Source organism: Felis catus, chromosome F2 (assembly GCF_018350175.1).
Source record: "Felis catus isolate Fca126 chromosome F2, F.catus_Fca126_mat1.0, whole genome shotgun sequence".
NCBI classification, from domain to species: domain Eukaryota; kingdom Metazoa; phylum Chordata; class Mammalia; order Carnivora; family Felidae; genus Felis; species Felis catus.
The window spans coordinates 24702630-24717374 of NC_058385.1; positions in this window are offsets into that span (position 1 = coordinate 24702630).

A 14745-nucleotide genomic window follows, 5' to 3' on the forward strand; every position below is an offset into this window, starting at 1 on the left:
AGTGTAGACACTGTTCTGGTTCCTGCAGGTGGTTTTGTGTTTCTGCCTAGGGGCAGGGAAGGGAAATGGTACCTACAAGTTAATTTGTTCCTGGAGGGGTCTCTCTGTGAATACTGCCTCTCTGGGACATGTTCCAAGATGAGCAACTAACCTCCCCATTGTGTGCCTCAGGTATTCTTTCAATGGCTTTTTCCATGCTGTATATCCACATGCTGTTTGCCCTGTGTTTTCTCCAAGAGCAGCCCCAATGCCCTGTAAGCTCTTCCAGAGCCAAGTATGCTGCCCTTTAAAACTTCAGTCTTTAAACCCTCCTGGAGTCAAGAACTCATGAAATTCATGCCCTCTAGCTTTCCAAGACAATGCTATGGGCATTCGTTTTCCCTGTGTGCTCCCTTGTGTGCTAGTCCATCTCTCACCCTTCACTGCAACTGGGACTCCCTCCCCAAGACTGCAGCCATAATCCATTTCTTTCCCAAGCCATGTCTCTGCACTTCCTACTTTCTTTGATATGGCCTCTTCTCTATTTTTAATTGTTGAGTTTATCCTGCCACCCTCCAGGTTGATTTCTGCAGTGTTTAGGATGATTTGATAGTTATCTAGTTGTATTTGTGGTCCAAGGTGAACCCTTGTACTCTGTTTCTATATCCCTCCACTCTTCCATGGTGCTTTTTCTATTGGTGGACTTTTCAGGGAAAGTGTATACATACAACTATAGCTTTAAAGGTGTATTGTTATATAATCCTTCAGAAAATACCTACTATTTTCCTATCAGCATTGTTTGCTTATCTGCAAGTTTGACAGTCTTTTATGAATTGATTTTGAAAAATAGAGTACTTGTCTAAGCTATATTCATGGGATATGGATGTTTTTAATTTTAAATTTTGGTTTTAAAAAATTTTTTAATGTTTATTTATTTTTGATGGGGGAGAGGGGCAGAGAGAAAGGGCAACACAGAATCTGAAGCAGGCTCCAGGCTCCAAGCTGTCAGCACAGAGCCTGATGCAGGGCTTGAACTCACATATGGTGAGATCATAATTTGAGCCTGAAGTCAGACATTTAACCAACCGACCCACCAAGGCACCACTAAAATTTATGTTTTGATGCTAATTAAAAAAAAATAATATTTATTTATTTATTTTTGAGAGACAGAGGGAGGGAGCCCAAGTGGGGGAGGGAGAGAGAGAGAGGGAGACACAGAATCCGAAGCAGGCTCCAAGCTCCAAGCTGTCAGCTCAGAGTCCAATGCGGGGCTCAAACCCATGAACCATGACATCGTGACCCAAGTCAAAGTTGGACATTTAACTGACTGGGCCATTTGGGCACCCCTCAATGCTAATTTTTAATTAATTATTTTTATTTTAATAAATTAAAGTTGGGGAAATATCTTTACACTTGGAATTAGAGCTGGAAGAGATTTCCCCAAAGTTACATAGTTAGCAACAGAGCTGGTTCTAGAATACAAGTCCCCTAAGTCCTTGTCCTGATCTCAGGGACCACTGAACTATACTTCCTCAAGAAAGAATTTCCTGGTCATGGACTCAGACCCAGCCAATAACAGGGAGAGTGCCAAATCCTAATCACTACACCAGTGCAGTCAGAAATCTCGAGTTTTATTTCCATCTCTGCCATTTCCCAATTCTATGAACTTAAACACTCAGCTTATCAATAATTTAGTGTCCTTTTGTGTAAAATGCCATGGGTCCCTTATACTACAAATATTCTATAATAGTGAATGTAAGTAAAAATACTACTTTAGCTATAAATATCTTATTTATGAGTATATTATTCCTATTACTTTTGAATAGCTTTCCCTCCTTTTTTAAAATTTGGTCTTAAGTACTTTCTTATTCTATTTACTATAATGTTTACCATTTTATTGCAGACTAATAGTAGCTGGCATCTTCTACTACACAAAATCCAGAATGGAAAAAAATAGATTTTGAAGAAATGTAGATAATTATTAGTGGAAAAGAAACTAGTTGAGTTCTGAGAAAACTATTTATGAGCTACTTAAACCCATAATTATTTAGTTTTTTTTCAAAATAATTTCTGATTTACAGAAAAATTACATGAGTAGTAAATAGAATTCTTATCCAAGAATATTGCCAAGAGTCTTCAAATGTTAACATCCTACCATATTTCCTTTATCACTCTTTCAAGTAAATAGGTAGATAGAAAATTTTTCTCTAACCCTTTAAAAAATAAATTATAGACATGATGTCCATTTACCATAAACACTTAAATATTTGTTTTCCAAGAACATAACCAGTGTAGTTTTCAAAGAAGCAAATTAACATTGATGCAAGACCTTATTGTGATTTCACCAATCTCTGTATTAATGACAGTTGGACCAAAATAAATCCAAAATCATGTGCTATATTTAGTTATCATATAACTTTAGTCTCTTTTATTATTATTTTTTCTTTGCATTTTGTCATTGATAGTCTTGAGGAATAGAAGATAGTTACCTTTTCCAATATCCATCAATTTGAATTTGTCTGGTGTTTTATGATTACACTGACAGTATGCACTTTCAGTAGAAATGCCATAGAACCAATGCTGAGTTATAGCTGGGAGCACTTGCTGTTGACTTGTCTCATTACTGGCAATGTTAATTTGATCATTTGGTTGAGGTGGTTTCTGCCAAATTTTTTCCCTGTAATGTTACTAGTTTACATTTTCTGATTAATAAGTAACTTGTCAAAAGATATGCAAAGATATTACAAATATCTTCTTACTTTCAATGGACTAATTGTTAGCATCTATTGATGATTCCTGAGTCAATTATTATAATTAAAAAAGGAAATAAAATATAATAGTGGTTGGCAAATGGTGATTTCAAATGTCATTATTCTTATACAATTATTAGTTAGCATGATCCTAAAAAGAAGTAATTTGTCCTCCTCCACTTATGTTTTTACTTATTTATATCAGTATGAGTTACAGACTCCTATTTTATTGAATGTAATATATTACTTGATTTTGATATTTACGTTGTAATACTAGTTCCTTAAGTTGGCTCCAGCCCCTTTTGACATTCCTCCATCATTCTTTGTGCATTTACTTACATTCTGGCACAGAAATATTCCAGGATTATCTTGGTGTTTTCCTACCCCAGTTCTGGAATCAGCAATTTCCCCAAGAATTTTTGGTACTTTTAAGTAGAAAGTGGTATTTAGAAACCAAAATCCTAGGGGCGTCTGGGTGGCTCGGTCAGTTAAGCATCTTCCTCTTGGTTTGGGGTCAGGTCATGAACTTGTGGTTCCTGAGTTCAATCCCCCTACCTGGCTCCACACTACCACTCCCACTGCTTGGCATTCTCTGTCTCCCCAACACCCCTCCCCTGTTCATGATCAGTCTCTCTCTCTCTCTCTCAAAATAAATAAAGACAATTTTTAAAAAAGAAGTCAACATCATAGTATTAGGTATGTTCATTGCTACTGGGGAGCCATTGTTTTCTGTACATTTTTAGAGTACAGAAACATAATTATCACACTGATATTGCAAAGCACAATCCAAATCCACAGGTCTTATTCTTTCTTCTTACATCTATTTTGTTTCTCTCTTCTCTAAGAAACCTGTCTCCCACTTCTACAAAGTTTTACATAGGTGTTCAGTCCTAGAAAGCACAGAAAGTGATTTCAGAACTGCTCATTCATGCTTTTATCATAAAGAAGCTGAGTACTTGGATTTCAATTTATTTTGAGTGTTTTTAGAAAGTAGTTTTTCTTTTGTATTTACCTTGGGAGTATATAGTCTAATCTCTATGTTAAAGGTGACACAGTTTTGATATTGAAGTTGAAATGTTATTCATTTGAAAGCATTTAAGTTAATATGTTCTTGTTTGTACTCAATTTTATAGTATTTTGTATTTAGTTTTTCTATATATATGAAATATTAACATGACTATGAAAGTCAGATGTGTAGAAAGAGGAATACAGGGATCCTCTGCTTTCTAAAAATTCACAGTAAGTCATTTTATTTTATTTTATTTTATTTTATTTTATTTTATTTTATTTTATTTTATTTTATTTTATTTTGCAGGCAAAATTTAATTTAAACCACAAATAATCAGCAGGTGTCCACAACTATCCATGTTTCATTAAAATCACATAAAACTTAGGTACAAAAGCACCACTGATTATTGGCTCTAGAAAAACTGTGAAAAAATTAAATATGCACAGTAAAAACACCGTAGTATGCACAGGACAAAATTTTTAAAGCAAGTGCATCGAATGCTGAATCAATCTTACACATAGCTTTCAATATTAAATTGACATTTATTTTGCTTGATGATGATAGAAATTTCCAAAAAAACATGACTATGAGAAGGTAGAATGTTCACCCTTATATTTTTTTGTATGCCAATTAATAGAATCCTAAAAAATTAACATTGGTAATTGGTAAAAATAACTTCTAAAACTTGTCCCATGAGGTACGCAAAATCAACCCCTGTTTTTCATGGCAATTCATTCTCCCTTGTTACCTACAGATTCAGTTTTCTGTGCCTCTTCAGCTTTAGTTTCACCATTTTCATAGTTTTACGAAAGACCTGCATTAGTACAGTAAAGACTTTTTTTTAAGTGGAAATCCTCTATTTTTTTTTTCAGTTAACAAAAACAGTTACTAATGTAGGTCTTTCATAAAAGCAAAATGGTTTAATGTGAACTTTGAGAAAATGGGGGCATTCTTTGCTTTAGGCTATTTCAGTTTATAAAAAGTTTCATAAGGATGCTCTACTTTCGGATAGCAGGGGAAACATGTATTCAGAGGATATAGCAAATATACAATTTCCACCTACTTTTTGAAAGTAGCTAATCTTATTACTATCCAGTTATCTCTTCTGTGATTCTCACACATGTTTTATTTCCCTCTTTTTCTTACACAAAAGGGAACATACTAAAGATACCCTTCTTGACAGCCTTTTTAACATAACAATAAATTCTGGACATTTAGTTTCTCCTTATTCATCTTCACAGTTGCATAGTACTCTATCAGCTACACCATATAGATATATCAGAGTTCATTCAGTCACTACTCTGTGTAGGAACATTTATATTGTGTCCAGTATTTTGCAATAACAAATTATGTTGCAATGAATATCCTTGAGCACATCATGTGTATTTTAATACTGCTGGAGATTTGTTTTTTGATACATTTCTAAAACTGGGATTTTGAATCAATAAGTAAGTATTTTTGGTAGGTTTTACCATATTCTCCTCCACAAGGTTTTATAAATTTGTGTTCCTACCAGCAATATATGAGAGTCAGTTTCCCCAGTTCTACCAATAGATGTGTTATTTTACTTTTTAATTTTTTTCCATTTGGTAAGTAAAAGTAGTATCCCAGTGATGTATTCAACTGTTTTTCTCTAATTATGTGTAATGGTGAACATGCTTTTATGTTTAAAGATAATATTTTTACCTTTTGTTTGAGAATTACCCATCACTACTTTTTGTCTGTTATGCTTTCAGGCTTTTGTAGTTTTCCCTGAATTTTTAAGAGTTCTTTATGTATTTGAATTTAGTCCTATTTCTGTGATAGGTGTTGTAAATATTTTCTCCCAGTTTGCCAGTTACATTTCTGTTTCATTCATGGTATTTTTGTCATTCTAATTAAAAAATATATAGCCAATTAATCATTTTTAATAGCTTCTGGATTTTTACTCATAATTAAAAGCTTTCCCTTTACCCAAGTTAAAGACTATTTTATTTTGTAATTTTTCTTATACAATAATTTTCATACTTGTTAAATCTTCACTTCATATTAGTCAGTGTCACCTTATTTTCACTAGTTTTTTTTTTTTCTCATTTTAACTAATAGCTATTAGGTATTTAAGTGACCTTCAATGGTTTTCATCTTTTAGTATAGTTGATATTAATTGATTTGCTATTAGGCAATAGTGTGTGATCTTTTTTTTTTTTGAGAGATAAATGCCCACCACTAAAATTAATAATTCCTTTATTATAGAATATACTTAGAAAAACTAAGAACAGTTTATGGAGCTAAATAGCTTCATGTTATTAAATTTATGATGACTTAGGGGCACCTGGGTGGCGCAGTCGGTTAAGCGTCCGACTTCAGCCAGGTCACGATCTCACGGTCCGTGAGTTCGAGCCCCGCGTCGGGCTCTGGGCTGATGGCTCAGAGCCTGGAGCCTGTTTCCGAGTCTGTGTCTCCCTCTCTCTCTGCCCCTCCCCCGTTCATGCTCTGTCTCTCTCTGTCCCAAAAATAAATAAACGTTGAAAAAAAAATTAAAAAAAAATTTATGATGACTTAAATGATGTGTTTATTTATTTATTTTAAATATTGTTTCTAATTATTTAATGACATTAACTTTTTTCTCCTGTATTCAACAAGTTAGATTTTATAAGTGAATTTTTTTTTAAATCCCAACACAATGTGGAGTTTTTTTTTTTTTTTAGTTTGTTTATTTAAGAAGCTAGAGAAATACCAGGCACTAAATCATTTAAGACCTTGTAAGATATACTACTTAATTTGGATTTGTTTGTAAGAGAAAAAAGCAGTAGATTTTGTTTTTTACTAAAAATTTTTAGTGTATTTTTAATTACTAAACTGACTAGATGATTATTTTCAGATGCTGTGGCTCTAATGTGAATAATGAGAGAGAATGTATAAAGCTTGAAAAAAGGAATTAAGATACTGAACTATGATGCCGGTTTGTTCAGAGCAATATTTGTAATAAAAGTGGATAGTTTTAAGATATAGTTAGAAGTACACCTGTAGCTCAGTTGGTTGAGTGTCTGACTTTGGCTCAGGTCATGATCTCACAGTTTGTGAGTTCGAGTCCCGTGTCGAACTCTGTGCTGACAGCTCCGAACCTGGAGCCTGCTTCAGATTCTGTGTCTCCCTCTCTCACTCTGCCTCTTCCCCACTCATGCTCTGTCTCTCTGTCTCTGAATAATGAATAAACGTTTAAAAAATATTAAAAACAAGAAAAATATATACTTAGAAAATAAAATCAATATGTTTAGCAGTAGCTGAATTTTGTGAGTGATAGGGAATAATCCAAGATAAAATTCGAAGTTTTTTGTAGGTCAACTGCATGCATAGTTATAACAATCATTTAGGTATCAAAAAACAATAGAAGGAGATAAGGGAGGGACTAAGAAGGCTGGGAAGAGATGGCAAGATGAATTTTTGAAAATGTTGAGTTTTAGATGACTATGGAACCTGAAAGTAGAGGTTCAGTAAGTAGTAGTTGGATATATGGTCTGGTTCCCAAGGAATTTTCTTGGGTAAAGTTAGCAATTTAAACGTCTTTAACAGAAGAGGACAAGTTTCGTTCAGTAAATTGTGGAAGTACTGTAATCATAGTCTAAATGTGACATTGTAGAAGGGGAAATGAACAAATATTGAAAGAAAAGTTTCTTTCTTAACATTATATATACAGATGCATTTCAATGAATCTATTCATTTCAACAGAAACTCTGGGGAAGTTGGACTTAGAAAGAAAGCTTCAAACAGTTTGTGGCTAGGTGTAGCTTGAGGCCAGATTTTCTGGTCAACCAACTAGGACAATTATAGATGCGAAGACTCCTTTACTACTGATTTTTTTTTAAGGAAGGCCAATAGGCCAGAGGATTTTTGCTAAATAGAAACAATTCTTGGCATGCCTTCCCCTGAAACCTTACAAAGCAACAGTGGGTGGTACAAAAGGGAAGGGGCTAAACATATCTAAACTCACGTGGGTTAGCTGCTGTTGCTTAATACTGGTCTAACAACACAAAGCTTCTGATCCATATACTGCACAGTGTTTTTAACTCCCATATCTACTGAACCTTTGTGAACTTTGAAAGCATAATGCAGTAATGTGTTTGAAAGAGTTAATGAGGGAAGTCAAGAGCAATAAAAGATCACAAGACAAGAAGTTCAGTCTAGCCAAAGAAAATGGTGATAAATTGTAACCAGGTGTCCTTATTTCCTGATTCCTCAAACTGCACACTCAGCTTTCTCTGCTAGAAAAAGAAGCTTGTGAATTCCATACAGCATTTGTCAACTTCAATAATTCCCCGCAAGATTTCAGAATTATTTGCTTTAATCGTAACTACCTCAGAAGCAAATGAGATAAACCATTTGGAAATTATATATGTAGCAAAAGAAAATCTAATGTTCATTGTGATTTAGGAAATTCATAGGAATGCCTTATCAATATCCTGTTGTTTGTCTGCTTTAATCTTTAAGGACAAAGAAGGTCTAATTGTGGCATTGCTCATGCACACAGATCAAAAGCTAAGTTGTGAAGCATTCCATAATTATATGCTGACTTTTGCAACACGAATACTAAAATTCCTGTGAATGTATTTCACATATTATTTATGTTTTCTCTGAGTTTCTTCACAGGTCCAATCTCTGTTCAATTGCATGCCTCACTATTTATAGTATCCTATGTTTTTGTATTGGTATTTCTTTTAGGTCATGTTACTTTACTGGATTATATGGGCAGAAAAACATTCAAAGAACTCTCCATTGTATGGTAAGAGGATAAGGCAAAGCCTGAGATACAGAACAGAGAAACCATCTGAGAAGAGACAAAGTATGAGAACATTTACTAGTGTTGGATCTAGAAAATAGACTGATCAGAGTGAGGCAAGAAACAAACCCTTCTCACCTAAAGGATACAAGTCAGGCTTCCTCTTCTTATTCCAGGTTGAGGAAAGGGATAAAATTATAGAAAAATCTCTTGTATATAAAATACCAGTGTAGAAGAAGAAAGAACATTGTTTTGTACTGCAAGGAAATGCACCTTTCTATGTGAGCATTTTCATGGAGTTGTTCATCAAAATATCAACTCCCAAAATTACTTTCCTCGAGGTGTTTCAGTGTTCAGATACAGAACCTCAGGGAAAATTCTAGCTGTATTGACAAGTGGATAATTAACCCATGATGTTTGAAACATACAGATTTTTTGGAAGGGGTATGTAGCCTTCTTGTGTCTCGACAATTGAATGCTACTAGATTATTTGAGCCAGCAGTAAATAAGAGATTCATTAAAAAAATACTTACATATAATTTTCTTGACTAAAAATCATGTATAATTTGTATTCTTTCCAATTAAGTTTACAGAGAAAAGAAGTTAGAATGAACCAATTTTCAAATTAGGTCCCTTATTTCAAAAGATATCTCTCTCTCTTTTAAATAGTAGTCATGTTAAGGTGTAGAAACAAATTTACTCTGTCATGATCTGGTTGTTTTTTGTAAATTAAAAAAAAGGAAAAGAAATGCATTCAATTTACAATATGAGAAATTGAAAAAAATGACAATCTACTATCAAGTGAGTGAGTGAGTTCGGAATATTCCAAGGCATTATTTTTTTTAGAGACGGAAATGATATGCTCCTGGATAGGGATAAATACATCAATATTGTGTTAATGGAATGTCATAAGGATAAGTAGCTTGAAAAGCATCCTACGGACCACCATCTGGTAACATTCTTAGAACTAGAGAGTTTGCACCCAAAATAAATTTTTAAAAAGTAAAATTTTCAAGTTATTAAATATTAATAAAAAAAAGAAATAAGTGATGCCAAAATTTGGAAGCAACCAAGATGCCTTTCAGTAGATGAATGAGAAAATAAACCGTGGTACATCCAGATAATGGAATACTATTTGAATCTAAAGAGAAATGTGATATTAATGAAATGAAAATATATGAAAGGATCTTAAATGCATATTAGTTAAGTGAAGAAAGAAATCGGAAAAGGCTACCTTTTGATTCCAACTATGTGACATTCTGAAAAAGGCAATGGAGAGAGTAAAAAGCTCTCTCCATTTACTCACAATGGAGAGAGTAAAAAGCTCAAGGTTGCCATGATTAGTGGGGAGGCAGAAATAAATAGGCAGAACATAGAGGATTTTTAAGGCAGTGAAACTATATTGGTAGAAACTATACTATATTAGTAGATCATGTCATTATACATTTGTCCAAACATATAGAATATATATAACACCAAGAATGAACCATAATATAAACTATGCACTTCAGATGATTATGATGTATCAATGTAGACTCATCAGTTATAACAAATATAACACTCTAGTGGGGGGTATCAGTAGTGGAGGGGACTGTGCATGTGTGCTGCAGGTGTAGGGGAAACTTCTGTAACTTCTGCTCAAAACTGAATCTAAAGGTGTTCTAAACAATAAAGCCTATGAAAAAGAAATGAGTTGTCAATCCATGAAAACATGGAGTAAACATAAATGCATATTATTATGTGAAAGAAACCAATCTGAAAAGTCTGTACACTGTGTGATTCCAATTACATGACATTCTAGAAATGGCAGAGATATGGAAACAGTGAAAGAATCAGTGGTTGCTAGGGGATAGGAGAAAGGGAAGGATGAATATGCAAAGCACAGAGGATTTTTAGGGCAGTGAAATTATTCTGTTTGATATTACAATGGTGGGTATATGTCATTATTCATTGGTCCAAACTTAAAGAATGTACAAATCTAAGAACTCTAATGTCAGCAGTGGACATTCAATGATAATGATGTGTCAATATAGGTTTATTAATGATAACAAATGTACCGTACCATTCTGGTAGAGATGATGATGAAGAAAGTTGTGCATGTGTACAGACAGGGAGGTTTAGGAGAATTATTTGTACTTTCTGCTTAATTTTTCTATAAACCTAAAACTGCTCTGAAAATGATTTCCATTAAAAAAAAAATGAAAACCAAATGGAAGCAACCAAACTGTAACTCAAAGAAGTGACTCATACTAAGAAGATACCTGGAATAAAAACCCTTGGCTTAGTCTTAAGCTTAATGACATGCAAATTGTCCACTTGTATAAAAGAGGAACTTATTACCTAGACTTTTGGATATTTTCTAATTGGGAGGTAGGATATTTTATGAAAATGTTTCGAACAGTACATTGCTTCAAGACAAAAATGTAAGGGATATTGATCTGTTTGATGAGCCCTATCTCAAGAATAAAAACTAATAGCCAGGAAAACGTGTGTAAGAGCCTCAAGTTTCAATTTTAGAAAGGAAAATTAATCATTTTCCAGGAACCATGAAGTAGGAAATTTATAATTTTGGCAAGTTGTTTGTATTTAATTTTGTGAAGTCTTGTTTTTTCCTTTTAGTGATTAGCAGTAAAATCCACTGGCTTGTTTATTTTTAGTGGCAAGGAAGAAGCTAAAGAACAAGGGAGACAGCATCCCCATTTGACTTCAAGTTTGGGGGAAGACAAATCCCCAAAGGATAGATTAGTTGGTTGCAACCACAAATGTAGAAATAAAGAAAAATTAGTCCCTTTGGCTAAGTGGAGAAAGAGAAAAAAAGGAGCTGACTGTGATGTGGTTGAAGATGGGCCCTGGGGCAATGCATGTAAAAGGACTTTGAACATCTTTAGTGACAAGTCATCATGTAAATTCCAAATATTATTAGCATCTTACAGACATTTGGAAGAAAGGAAAATGATGTTTGTTTTTCTTGATAAGGATACTAGAAAAAGCTGAGTGCAACTGAGAACAAATTTTTAAAAAGAGCATTGTTTATTATTTAGATAAGGATTATTTCCAATAATCACTATAATTTGTCACTGGTAAAGTGAAATGTAGAGTCAAACCTATCGCTACCTTTTTTTTTTTTCAGTTGCATGGCAAAATAGGATATATTGGTACTAAACTACATCTCATTAACTTCTTTGCCTCAGCTATTGACATGACAAGTTGTTTTTATCTTGAAACTGTGCTAAAATACACTTGGCTTTGCCAAGTCTCTAAAATGGCTCAGTGTTTTCTTGCCAGAAAACAAGAAACTAGCAATTTTTAAAATGGGTAATAATTTTTGCTCTAATGACCTACACCTACCTCATTTTGGGTAATATAGTGCAGTTTCATTTAAATGTTTTAATGTATTCAAACTTAATTTATTACTAGTAAAAACTACCCAGTTGACATTCACAAGACTGAACTCCTTTGTCTGTACTACATTACAGGTACAGCAGGGGTATAATTTGGTAATATAAAATGCTCTGCTTGATTACACAGCACATCTACCTTATATTTAATGGAATGGAAATCTCCAGCATCAGAATTGGATATTATTTTGTTCAAGTTTCACTTTATTGGTTATAGTACATTACCAACAATTTATATTTCATCCTTGGTATCATAATGTGTGTATTTGATTATTGGAGGAGATAGTAATAATAATAGTAAATAAGATAACTTGCTCACTGCACATAATTCAGTCTAAATAACATGGCTTAAGGGGGATAGACCAAATAGAAACAAAAACTTAAAAGAAAAACAACCTCCAGGTAGCTGAAGCTGAAGACAACTAAGTCTGCATCTTTCAATATGTCCACCCCAAACAATTCAAAACTGTAAGAAGAAAGGCAACATAAAACAACAACAAATATAATAGCAAAAATACTATGAACAAATTGTGTTAACATGACTTAAAGATGAAGAATGACCAAACTTCAAAACAACAGTAAATAATAAAAGAAAAACATGAAATCCAAAGGAAACAAGCTTCACACGATGGCACCACAGCAGTGAACAAGAACAGGCCAAGAAAAGCAGCAGGGAAAAGAAAAATGACAGGAATTTGGGGGACTTTCAGTAACAAAGGGGAAAATTTAGAGACCCAAATGGCAGAGATACATAACCTCTTCCCTAACCATAAAAAAAGAAAAGTCCTACTAAAGATCTAGATTACGATCTTTTTCGATTAACTGACAAAAGAGGATGGCCTTGGACTAGAAGTTTTGTCAAACACCCACAGTTCACAACAGTGAGCAAAAGAAAACTCAATAAATCTACACAGAATTCTTATAAAAACCAGAAAACAAATAGTGAACATTGATAAAACTCTTCATCTCTCCAAAAAGTAACAAGAAGAAAAACCTGTAGCAAAAAATGACCATGAGGCAATATTAGTTAAATATACTCAAACAAACATGTGGATATGGAAAACAAAACTAAAAGACCTTGAATTATAAATTAAAAAATTAAGAAAAAAGAAAGAAAGAAGGAAAGATGGATTAACTTTAGTAAAGATGTAGAAGGCATTGAAAACATTATATCAGAAATAAAAACTATTACATGAGAGAATAAAATGAAATATAAACCTCATAATAGTAATTTAAGAAAGGCAGAGGAACAACCAAAAATACAAAAATTAAAAAATGAGAAGAGTTAGTAAGAGCATGGTAGAATGGAAGACAGGCAAAGAAGACATAATATTCGTATAATTGGAGTCACTAAAGATTTTAAAAAAACACATTGGTACAAATTAATATTTATAATTGTTATTAAAGAAATATTTCCAGAAATAGAAAGCCTGAACCTAAATATTGAAAAGGTCCACTAAGAAACTGAAAAAATAATCTGGAATCATCAACCTTGAGAAAAACGCTAATAAAACTATTAGACTTCAAAGATAAAGGAAAATAATTTTCAAGGATTCTACAAATAAGATGAAATAAATTACAAGAAAAAAATAGTTATATTGGAAGAATTTTCAAAATCATGACATAAAGCCTTACCTCCTTTTCTTTCTGAGTATTCTTTAGTTTTGGAAAGTTTCCAGGAGTATTTGGGAGATAAGTTAACCTTAGTGACTGGTGAATGTGAATTATGAAATTGACTGAAGGGCTAGAGTTTTTTTGATGAAGTAATGACAATGGAAATGTAATAAATGACAACTTTGGGCAGCTCCAATTTATTATCATTCAAAGCACTAATAATGAAGACTCTGGTCCAAAGGATATAAAATTGGTATCAGAAAAGATTGATTTGCTCTGTGTCCTCCATTTGTACCCAGTCTTCTGACAAGCCCATGGTTTTTAACAAGCAATAATTGTTCCCAGGGCTTTTAATCTTCATTGGGTCAATTCTCAGGCATTCCTCCATTATTTCACATCCAGGACTATGTAGCTGAGGATCCAGAGCAATGTAACTATGATGGATTGAAAAAAATTCTAATGTTTCATAAAAGGAAGAACTTTAGAATTATTTCAACTCTCTTTCAGGTAGCTTAGATAATTATAAAATGGCCTTTTAATTAAATTTTCCTTTTGTAGTCATTACTGTCTAAACCAAAGAAACATCTGTAAGTCAGTGAATTGCAGATCAGGAGCAGGGAAGAACTTTGCTTTAGCAATGAGACAAAAATGGTTTCACTACAGTGTGGAATATTATTTTTGAAACTTCTCAGGTCACTCCTATCTGGGAGGTACAATTACTTTGATTAATTGAGAGTGAAGTTTCCATGGGGAGAATAGATAGATTCTCATTTGGTATAATTATTTTGTATTATTTGGATATTCTTTGAGATATAGGTCTCTGTCTTTTAACATTTCCTAGTCTTATAAATTAAATTCTTTATTTCTTATGGAACTTTTTCTCAAAAGCTTGAGTACATTAGTTATAAAAGGATATATGTGAACCATATTATTTATATACATGTATATGTAAATCATTTGAATAAGTAAATAATTTGAAATTATACATATGTAAAATTTTAACAGAACAATTAGATATAGTTTTAAATACTCTGCCATTGATTCCTTTATTTCTTCCCTCCTTACTTCTTTCCTCTCTTGTTGAATAAATCATGTCAAGATACACTCAATAGTAAAGCAAAGTAAGTATTCCCGCAGGTAGAGGAAAGGGCCCAGTGCAGGATCTCATCATCCAAGCAGGTTAGAAAGATCATCCATTTGGGAATGGGAATAGCTATGCTGGGGGCTGCCTAGTTTGGG